Consider the following 12,157-nt stretch of genomic DNA (forward strand, 5'->3'; position numbering starts at 1 on the left):
ATAACTTAGATTGATTTCCACAACACCCCCCCCCCCCCAGTGTAGACCAGGGATAAGAAAGTATTGTCTCTTTTGGAAAATGTTTTACTAGGATTTACTCTAAACACTCTAATAAAATGAGAATATGGGACCAAATCCTGAGTTTGAGCACCGTCTACTCCCATGGGTTTCAAAACAAACGGAGTCAAGGGCACCTGAGCCATAACAAGATTGGTCTTATATCTAGGAAGAGTATAATCTGTACATTCATTTGCAATCAATTCATAATGTATTCCACTATGATTTGGTGACACGAGGCCTGTAAACTATTTCACCTTCAGAGGCAGATAAACTGAGCAAATTTTATTTTGATGGTCAGATCCCAAAATGATCAATTCAGACCAATATTCAAACAACTTGCCCACCAGCTTTTACATGCCCAACACCAAAGCCTTTTTCGTTTTTGGTAATGTCTACCAATAAAGAAAAATGTTACTGTCTAAGGATATTTTATAAAAATACATGGCAACCCACTTTGCACACAGCTAATTTACAAATTATATATGCTACTTGTGCATATGGCAACAGCCTTCCATTGGCTAGGATGTACTATACCCAATCTCTGGGCAGACCTGGAGTTTTCACCTTATGTTTTTCTATGCTGTTCCAATTCCAGAGTTTTTCTGAGGGTTTTTTTTTTTTTGCAGAAGAAGGAAAGCAGTTAGAAACTGTTAGGCTTTCCTCATAATAAAGTCCAGCCACAGTTGCTTAAATGGTCAGCAGTTTGGGAATGTTACATTCAGCCGTGTTAGTGTTATGACATTGTAATGCATTTCTACTTGATGCCAGCATAAATCTTTGATTAATTGGAGCTCCAAGCTTTGTTAGATCTAATGCCTCAAATAACATGAAAAGAGCAGATGTGTATCACAGAGAAACTATGTATGCATAATCAACATGTATATTTTCTTGCATCCTTTAGCATTAGAAAAAGGTTTGAAATAGTACTATCAGTTTGGATCCTGGGTTCTCAGTATGTACATCCAGCTTTAATTCACATACTTATAGCAATATCATTTAACCCATGAATATCATGCAATATAGAAGTTCTGCACCATTTAAATGGTGCAGATCTTCACAGAGGGATGTATAGAAGGTATGCTGCTGCTGGAGACGCTTTAAAACAAATTGACTTTTAAACTAACATTGGCACCCCAAAAAAGTGGACAAAAGACTGCAGATTTTTGTTAATACAATTTAAATTAATGTGCATCAGCTTATTGCTTTCATGAATAAAATCTGAAGATGGGTCATTTAACAAATAATAGAATATATTTTGCTAGCTAGCTGTAGAATATAGGTTTAAAAACATTTTTTGAGACTAGCTCAGAAGCAATTTAAAGATAGTTTGGCAAATACAAATGGATTATTCCAAGTGTATCACAAACACATCCCCTAGCATACAACTAATTAGAAAAATAAAATGATAAATGTAGAATGAGGCTTAAAAGTAGTTTTTGGTTTGTTGAGGGGAAGGAGGGAGAGAGGAATGATGTGCTGGCTACTAACAACCTCTGTTGAATACTGGGTGACCTGTGTGCTTTGGGGGGGGGGGGGGGGGAAGAGAACCGAACAGCTGATCCTATGTGATTAGTGAACAAATGGTCTGAAGTAAATCCCAGCTAGCACATCAGACTGATTAAATACCCCAACAGGCATATGCATGAAATGCAAACATGACAGCAGCCTCAGTAAATAAAATTAGCATGCTCCATTCTGAGAGAAAAAGGAAGAAAACTATCAGCAAGAGATAGAAACAACATGCAGTAAGTGCAAAGTAATAAGGAAAAGCCCTTGGTTACTAGGAAAAGAATTAGTGTAGCTAGACAATTGGCAATGCTTAGATAGAGACGTGCTGGTCATTTCTACCTGGGAGTAGCTCTGCAAATGTCCTCTGGTACTCTCGTGGCTTTCCTGTTGCTCCAGCTGCAGATTTATCTGATCCTTGCATCCCCAGTGACGTAGTCCACTCAGGCCAAGGGGGGGGGGGTGAGCTTGCTTAAGGTGGATCTCTTAAAGCCACAGTGCCACATTTCTTGTAAAATGTTTTTAGAGTTTGTTTGATTTAAACTTGGTTAGTTTTTACCTTTTGGCCACATACTGGCCAACATTCAGAATCTACAGTTTGGGGTGGGGGAACTGGAACACATATTTTTACTCCATTGCATTGGGAGAACTTTTTTGGGAACAAAACAAACATTTCACCCAAAAATAAATAGGGACAGTTGACTTGGGTAGTCAGCAGGTGCTGATCATGTTACCCTTAAATCCAAACTGCAACTGTTATTCATGTGAGTAGCCCCACACTGGCTTAAATGTAACTACTCACATGAGTAAGAATTGACAAATGACATATACCTGCCACAGTAGTTGTTTCCAGCTGATGAAATGAAATGCACCAATTCTATGAAACCTCTGAGTTTGAGATTCAGGGGAAAAGGGGAGGTACACGCACAAGGAATTCTCTGCTACATGCAGAAATAGAGCAGGACTGACATGCCAATAGTTTTGGCTGAGGAAAATGCATGCCAGCTATAAGCAAACATGTACCCTATGTACACAATCCAATTATGAAATTAACTTTAATTTTCATTGTTAATCTTATTGACGGCATCCTTCAATTTCCACTAAGATTTTTGAGTGCATCGTTCTCAGAGACCTTTGTAAGAGGAAAGTTATAACAATTTTGGCATCACGATTTGAATAATTAGGAACATGTTAAGTGAGATTTTCAGAAGAGCTCAGCACTGGCCTGATTCTATCCCCACTGAAGTCAATAGAAATTTTTAACTTTAATGGGAGCAGAGGGAGACCATTTTTGAGTGCTTTTGAAAATTCCACTGCTTTAGTTTATATTTGCTTCTCCTTTTTTGAGGGACAAGAAAAGTCCAAATAAAATAAGAATATATCCAAATTTTTGCACCTCTCTCAAATGAACCTGTATTTGGGGTTCAAGCAGGTTTGGTTAATGTTAACCCACTTCCTTTGTGTGCCACCAAACTTCCCAACACTGGACAAGAGAAGAAGTGAAAATAGTCTGGACAAGATTAGGTCCTTATTTTCACCCATGCCATTCCAATTCCATTTCCTTCAATAGGATTGCATAGGAATAATGAGGGTAGAATCTGACCCTTTATTTGGGTCTGATCCTGATAACCATATAAATTACACATAACCCTGGGGCTCTGCACTGGCTTCAGCGGTATACTGGTGCCAATCTTTAAAGTCCTCAGTGGGTGGAGCTCTCTCTTGCTCTGTGTGATCCACCAAAACAGTTGAAATCATGGGGAATGTAATGCCTGATGAAGCTGAGGATAAAACTGTCAGAGGCCAGGCATTCTCACTGGTACCTTTTGCAATGGAATCCCATGCTAGTAAAGATCAGGGTGAATACATGCCTTGCCATCCCTGGAGTTCTATCTTCCCCCATCATGTCACACAATTCCTTCCTCAACAACAAAAGCTGCAGGGTGACCACAAGTGGCTCTCCTGGAAAAATAGTAAGAACTGTCCATGTAAAATAGCATAAATGGTGAATGGTTGGGAAAACATGGTCCTATCAGATTAAATTTGTGCTTTTTAATTACGAATACAGGTGATGAGTGCATTAAAGATTAGATGTAGGATCTCAAATGTAAAATTCTACAACTGACTTTTAGCAACCTGCAGTTCTGTGGCAGAGGTCATTGATGGCTCTGCAAGGACAGGTGGCTGCAAATTTGCCCTGGTAGCCAGTCTTGAGGTAGACATGTTTGAGAAGTGGTTGGACTGTCTTACCCGTCTGAATGGTCTTTACTCATAACTCATCTCTGACTCTGTAAAAAATGCTCACGTGTATATGTTTTGGATGGCTCATGGGATTAGTTTAATGGCATAGGAGAATTTTGGTCCTTGCTCACTGATTCAACTAAAGACAAGTTGAAAAATTCTAAAGTATGTGAAATGACTTGGTCCACTTCCTAGTGGTCAGGTGTTTGGATCAGAAATTGCATCAGCCGGCACCCTAAGAGAACAAGGACTGAATGGGCAGCACTGATAGCAATCTAGACTCATTCTCAGCGGTGATCGGGTATCAGGTACAGTATGTGCACTGCCATTTGCACATACTATACAAGATCTAATAAATGAAGCTTTTCAGTCTCCAATGCAATCAATAGGTCACATTTCATAATAAGCATTAAATTCAGTTTTTAGAAAGGACAGAAAAGCTTGGCTTTTACCATGTGATCATGTACAGTGCTTAGCACTTTAATAACAATAATGATTCCCAGTATCTTCTACCCAGTGCTAAGTGCAGAAAGTATAAGGTTCAATGGTCTGCTCTTCTCTTTGTGAATGATGAATAAACTGACTCAAACCAACCTCACAATCTTCACTTCCTTATTGATTAAAGAATGCAGGGAATTTCTTTAAAAACAGGACCACAGATGTGTCCAATGCACAGGCTGACTCAAATGGTCATATGGCGTAGTTAGTGAATAATGCCAAACCGACCCATAAAAGAAGGAATCTAATATTTTAGAGTTTTACAAATGATTTTATTTTGCAAAACAAGTCAAAAAGAAACTCAGAGGATATTCAGATTTGCTGTAAATGAGATGAAGAACTCCAGCACACCTACATTTATTACTTTTACACTTTTACCATAGGATTGCATCAGTTTTAGCAACAATCTTTGCTCACCATACACTTTTCCAAAAGATGCATTTGTAATATTGCCCATATGACAACTTAGCTGTTATACAAAAATCAAGTAAAACATTATTACCTACTGACTTCTTAGAGTTTTCCTTACAAATGAAAGAGGAGGAGGTCAAATACTGTAATCTCCATTGGAAATCTCTGTCAATTCACTGAGCTGCACCATTGACATTACATCCCAAGACCTGGTATGACATCAAGACACCATTATTTAAGTGAAAGTCAAGGTGGATTCTCAGTAGAAATGAACCCAAGCACTGAAGTGCAGTTTACAACCCAAACTCCCCTGGGTTCAGGCCAGTCTCTAAATGTCAATGTGTTGTCTACAAAATACATTCTGATACTCCAATTGCAGATGTAAACAGAAAACAGGAATTCACTGAAATTTAAATTAGATATCCAGCTTCCCCAATAAATAGAGGCAGTAAATAATTAGTGGCATATGTCTGCCATCTGTGCAGCGACAGGCATCGTCCATCCCTTCCATTTCATCTCTCTCTAGAGACCTTCCAATTCTCACATCACAATTCATGGCTGATTAATCTGTACATTTATCTTTATTAAGATAAAGACTGATTCATGTGCGTCGGGATAGGGGAAAGAAACATCTAAATTTTTACCTTTTTCAAAAATCAGTAATCACAATAATATATATAATACTTAGCAGTCTCATAACAAATTAAGCCTTAAATACCTCTGTGAGGTAAACAATACTATGCCTGTTTATAGATGAGGGAACTTGGACAGAGAGGTGAAGTGATCTGCCCAAGGTCACAGAGGGAGTCAGTATCAGAGCTGGAATTAGAACTTTCTATCTATTTTAAGTATTTATATGGACCCTATTATCACAGTATCCAAGAGCCTCAAATCTTTAATGTATCTATCTTCATATGAGGTAGGCAAATACTATTATTCCCATTTTATAGATAGGGAACTGGGGCACAGAGAGACTAAGTGACTTTTTCAAGGACACACAGGAAATCTGTGCTGAAGGAAGGCAGAAGCTCCCATGTCTGCGATTAGCACCCTATCCTGTCAATCATTCTTCCTTTCTAGAGCATGTTTCCTCTCTGGAAATTTCTGGCTTTAACAACTGCCCTCAGACCACCAGATTACACCCCAAAAGCCATAAGAAAATTCTCTGGTGCACTGTTGTCTCACAAGTGCCATCTCAGTGCAGGAAAGTAACCAAACATATATGTGCACAAATATTAATAGAAAGACAGCTGTAGTTTTAACAAGGGATAGTTTGGTGGCCTCTGTGCAATGACTTGGACTCAGCCTGGCACTTATCACACAAACCACATCACAATTGGCACTAATTGCCCCTCCCCCTCTTGTTGGCAGACTCAGCAGGGAGGTGAATGACTGCATTGGCCCGAAGTGTAAACTATCCTCTAGTTCGAAGAGGTCAACCTTGAGCTGGAGGGACCAAGCACATCGTAATATTGACAAAATTGCTTTATTGCTGCCCATGCTGTCTGTACCTCTTCTGTGGAGAAAGGACCTCAGACATGAGCACTTTTCATGAACACTAAAATCATGTGATCATTAAAAATAATACCCAAGGTTTTTTAAAACATGCATTACAAACTGGTCATGACCTCTATATAATACCTTACAGGACCATAACACTCAGCACATTGAAGGCTCATCTGTATAGAGTGCGGCATGTGGCAAGTCAAGTGTGAATCTACAGTGCACTAGCTTAAACAGCAGTATATCAAAGCACACAATGGAACTTTAACTGTGTGGCAGCAGGATCCATGAGACCACTTAGTGCACAGCAAGCTACTGTGCTGTAGATTTATACCCCCGATTGCCACATACTAAGTCTCCGTATAGACAGGCCCTTACTTTAAGAATCCAGAGTTGAGAAATATTTTGCTCTTTCACCAGTGCACTCAGTACGATAATCTGCAGCAAACATTTTCCAGGGATGGGAAGAATTACCCAGACTTTTTCCAAGAATTTTGGATCTCATTGTAGATATGACACATGAACAGGCTAAACTGCCTTTCTCACAGTGCCTGAGAAGTAACACTTTTGGTATGCGATAGTCAGGGATGGAGATAATGATTTAAAAATAATAATAGCAAACCCTGGAAAATGGCCACTGCCATGTGCTATCTCTCATGGGATATTTGTAGGATAGCATCCTGTCCCTCCCCCTCTTAACGCCACCAGCTGGGCCAATAACTGCAAGTCTGTTATATTTTGATTAACTTTACTATTAGATAGGGGAGGGGACAGATTTTCATGGCTAGAACCAAATCTATGCCTGACAATTTAGATCTAATACAGCTATGGTCATGATGTGCCTCATCAACCGGAATTGGACAGAGAATACTGTATATACAAGGTAACATTTGGCACCCAGCATCAGTTAGAAGACTCTAGCAGAGGTATTCACTGAGTAAGGTGCTCTCAGGATAAGACCAAGCCACTTAATGATGATTCAACCTAATTCTCTCACTCTCCTCATCACTTGGAGGTATTCTTTCATTCTGTTTTTAATTATACCTACTGTGCTGTGGCAGAGGAGAGAAATTAGCCTACTAACTAACTACAGTGCAATGGACAGAAATAGAGCTGGATGGATGACAGCTTTTTTGGTTTGCTGGTAATTCTGAAAAAAATCACTTTGGGTCAAATCAAAAATTATATTTTTCAAAGTTTTCAGTGAAAGTAAAAAAAAAGAGAGAAAAATAGTTTCAGGGAAAACAAAATGTTGCATTTAAATTCTGAGTTTTTTTACTGTTTTAATAAAATTTGTTTTTAATTGAAAAATCAGACCATCTAGTTTTTAAAAATTGTCTAAACCAAACATTTTTTGACTTTTAAAAAGCTTTTTTCAACCAAAACAGTTCAGTAAAAATTGACACACATTAATTTCAGTAACCAAATCTGCATTTTTGTTGAAAAAAATTCAGTCTAAAAACTTCACACAGTTCTAGACAAAGGGTTAATCTCACCATCGCTTCAGTGGAGTTATATTATACACCAGGGATTAATTTGTAAGCACTGTGAGCCAATCTTCCCTACCCTCTTTGTATTCTTTCGTTATTTCCAGCTATAGCTTTGGCATATGACTATACAGTACTAGCAACAATTTTTAACTGCTGTGGTTCAAATCTTTATCGTTCATATAGGCTCCTCAGCTCTAGCTATGGGAATTTAAGCCTCAGAACATGGCACTGAATTAAACCCTAAGGCAATCCAACAGTTTGAGATAGAGCTGCCTGAACAATTTATAGATAGAGGAGCTGTGTTGTAATAAATCCTTTTGGAACAGTTCCTGGATGCTTATGGCTAGATTAAAAGGTCACAGTACTGTATACAGGCAGGCTGTCACAATCTAGCATGAGCCCTAATGAACATGCTGCAAACTGATTTTTTGGACAATATGACAAATCAAACTGAAATAGTTTACAGAGGTTTGAAATAAAGGTGACATGACACTGATTTGTCAAAGAAGGGCTAATGGAAATGTGAGTGTATTATAGGACTTGCTGATTGTGCCCACTTTAGTTAATGTTGCAGAACAGTTTCCATTGTTAACCATTTTCATGGCTTCATAACTTTCTAAAACCTTTATCTTTGGTACTGAAATTTTCCATGATATGTCTCTGCCTGCTGCTGATTTCTATTATAATTTGGCCAAAATCTTCCATTTTTCATTCATTTAAAGGCTAGAAGGGACCATTGTGATCAGCTAGTCTGAGCTCTTGCATAATACAAGCCATAGAATTTCACTCAGTAATTCCTGCATTTAGCCCCAATAACTTGTCCATAAACTATTGTATATCTATAGAAAGACACCCAGTCTTGTTTTTAAATGTTCAGTGACATAAAATCCATTGCATTTCATGGTAAACTGCTTCAACTAGAGTGTTCAGTTATGAGACAGAGCAAAATAATAAGAAAACGCCGAGCAACCAATATTTACCAATATAAAACCTAAATTATTAATTCTTTCCAAGTCAAAAAACAGCAGAAACTTCAAACTTAAAGTGTCTCACATGCATAGTCCCTGAGTTATATATACTCACAGAAGTTTTGGGGGAAAAATGGTTTTGAAATATGAAATCTATTGAACTTTGAAAGCATGCCATGGCAACATGCAGTAAGAAACAGCATTAACTTTCAACCAAAAGTGTGTACTGTGAAGCACACATACATGGTATTTAACTGCCTATTCAACTGAGCTGATCTAAACATACAAGTATGTGGTAAAGAATGAGTGCAGGCCAGAAGCCTAACATCCTAAAATCTGCTCCCACATGTTTGTAAAGTACTTTCCAAACATTATCCAATTATATCTCACATAACTCCCGTCTACTACATATCTATCATTAGCCCTATTTTATTTAAAATGTTTTTTAATTTAAATTTAAATTAAAGACATTTTTCTTATTAAAAATAAACCAATTAAATTTGAAATTATGAAAGCCTGTGTTAAGGCCTAAATGTGTTTAATCTATTAAAATCAATTAAATACCAAAATAAAATAAAATAATTAAGCATTACATTTGCTGCCAAACTTTTAAAGAAAGTTAAACCACTGAACTAGTGTCAGTCACTGGCTTAGCACCTGGAATCAAAGATTGTTTAAGTGCTAAAGCAGCTTTTGATAGCAGTAGTTTCTTTTGCCAGTGCAGAAAGAACATTTTCTTCATTTCTGTTTATTCAACTAGTTCAGTTCAATGACTAGTTCATTTAAAGTTAAGAAACTAATTGGGAGTTGGAAAAGAAGGAAAGCTTCTTTTCCTTTTTAATTCTATGAATAAAAATTAGGTCTGAGAGGATGAGATCTACCAGTTCTAAAACCCTGAAGAACATGGTGATAAGAAACAATCACTTCAATTCAGCGACTACATAAAATAGTACCTTTGCTTTGCAGTTAGTTTTAAATGTAAAAATGTGTTTGATCAATTTTTTCCTTATGTTTTAAGGTAGTTTTATTTGACAAATGAAAAATTTGTAAATGATGTTTTAGTGCTTTTTTAATTGAATTCCAGTTTTCATCCATACATTGCTTGACAAAAATCATAAATAAAAAATTAATCATCTAGCAAATAAGAAATGTATCATTAACCATTTTCTAACATAATACAAAATCTAAAAACCAAGAATGTGAATATTTAAGCAACATAACTGCTTAAATAAATCAATTATATATATATATATATATATATCTTCCTAGTTAGCAAAAATGTTTAAAATATAGTGTAAAAACTATACTTAAGTTGCAAATCAATATGTTTTAATGGTTACCAATCAACAGGAATAAACTTTTCGTTAGGTAAATAACTAAAAAGTACGTATGTAAAACAAGATTAAAATCAATTATTTAAATCAAGATGTCATGCTTGCTGCTTTAAATCAAGATTAAAATCGGGTATTTAGATTGTTTTTTTTATTTAAATCAGACAACTCTGGGGGAAACTGAGGCTCAGAGGCTCATAATCCATTATGCCAATGTGCCTCCCAGGCAAGACATGGACTTTTGAGGCAGCATGTTAATCCTGGTTGAGATGCTAACATGCTGTGTAACTTTGGGCATATCACTTATCCTTTATATGCCATGAACAAAAGCAAAATCCCAGCTCAAAACCCAATCTCAATTTTAGGATATTCAAAATCTGGTCCAAATTTTGTGGCTCAGCCCCATCACTATATGAAAGGGTAAAAAAATCCTATGGATCAGGTGAGACAAACCTAAGTGACTAAAACCTCTGGTCCATCAAATACAGGAACCACACAATTTTCTTCAGCCGTTGATGCCTAAGATACTGACAGCTTTAACACTTCAGTTAGCTTTGTTCTTCCAAGTAGTAAACTTTTCCAATTCAAAAGGTGTGCAGAAAGATTGTTCTTCCTTCTGTGCAGCAGAGAGGAAAGAAGATCAGCAATATCTTGATGCTCAGATGAGAAAGGTATAAATCACATAAGAGCAAACAGGAATTAACAAATTGCCCATGTAATTTGCACTTCGCAATGTTTTGTGCAGGAGGCAGAATGAAGGACAGAGTGAAAGGAACACCATGTAAGGAAAAGTCTCTCAACTGCCCCAGTTCTATCACAGTAGCTAAAAGAAAGTTACATGAATTTATTACACAAGTTTATTGGAGGCTCCAATAATACAAGCTTTTGCAGGGCCAGCCAAGTAACTTTGGGCTCTTCATGACCACTCGGGAAACCTGGGCTCAAAATCCTCAGGCCAGAAGGACTTAGAAGTGCCATAGTGGCAGCACACTCAGCCCTAAAAGTAATGTCACTGAATACTCTACAGAACAGGTTCTGAAACTTTTTTGGTGAGCCCCTTTTCAGAGATTCTGTGCTCCACTCTTTCTAAGGGCAGAGGGTGCCCAGTACCCACAGTGGCTGGTAGCAGGAGGAGTGCCTGCTAACCATGGGGGTAGGTACTCACTATGCAGCACTTGAGGAAACCTTCTGCAGTGGTTGGGTGGTCTTCACTGCCAGGACCTGGTTCCCTGCCTGTCTCACTCCCCCCTGTGTAGGGGAAGTGAGCAGTGTTGTGGTGAAGGGTGATGGTGAAGGGTCGGGAGCAGAAGGCTACACCCGTAAGTACTGGCCCCCTATCAGATACAAACCCCTCCTTACCCTGACCCATCAGTATAGCCCCATACACTTCCCCCATGCAGACTCTGACAGGGGAAGCAGATGGGGCTCTGTCCTTGGGGCCATGCAGAATGGCCAGGGACTGGAGTCAGGAGGGGGTTCTGTTTGACAATACTCACAGCATACAGTCTGCTCCCTGCTTGCAGAGTCCCTGCCAGCCTCCCCAGCAGAGGAGCCAGTTGATAACTGTGCCAGTAGGGGAGCAAGACAGGTAGGGAGCCTGCACAGAGAACTGGCCACTTCCTCTGCTGGACAGAGCCCCCTGTTAACACTGGCCCTTCAGTGCATCCCCTTCAGGTCCTCATGCCCTCATCCTGCAATTTGGGAGCCATCCATTAGACAGGTTCAGTAAGATTATGGGTTCTCATAAGAGTTCTGGGCAGGATTTCTCACCCCAAATTAATGGAGGAGCAAATGGCAGTCGGAGATGGGAAACAACATAGCTCAGAAAGGGCTTAGTCTGCTTCCATTCAAGTCAATGGAAAACCTACTATGGACTTGAATGCTGCAAGATGAAGCCCCTAGTGAACAAACCTCCCAATCAAAAGGCAGCTTTACTTCTAATGCTCACGTGTCCTCTCCAGGGCCACCCAGAGGATTCCGGGGGCCCGGGGTCTTCGGCGGCGGGGGGCCCTTCCGTTCCGGGACCCGCCGCCGAAGTGCCCCGAAGACCCGCGGCAGGGGCCCCCCCGCCGCCGAATTACTGCCGAAGCGGGACCCGCCGCTGAAGTGCAGCCCGGTCTTCGGCGGTAATTCAGCGGCGGGGGGGCCC

General features: G+C 39.1%; 1 protein-coding gene across 2 annotated transcripts in view; it reads right to left on the minus strand.

Moving 5' to 3' along the window:
* LOC123374875 (LIM domain-binding protein 3-like) overlaps nucleotides 1-2,004 on the minus strand; it is a 147,738-nt gene extending 145,734 nt beyond the window's left edge. For both annotated transcript variants that reach the window (XM_045025257.1, XM_045025259.1), the window contains exon 1: nucleotides 1,909-2,004. The gene's annotated coding sequence lies outside the window, so the exon portion shown is untranslated. The remainder of the gene's footprint in view (nucleotides 1-1,908) is intronic.
* Nucleotides 2,005-12,157: the final 10,153 nt, after the last annotated feature.

The sequence above is a fragment of the Mauremys mutica genome, chromosome 7, assembly GCF_020497125.1.
Source record: "Mauremys mutica isolate MM-2020 ecotype Southern chromosome 7, ASM2049712v1, whole genome shotgun sequence".
NCBI lineage: Eukaryota > Metazoa > Chordata > Testudines > Geoemydidae > Mauremys > Mauremys mutica.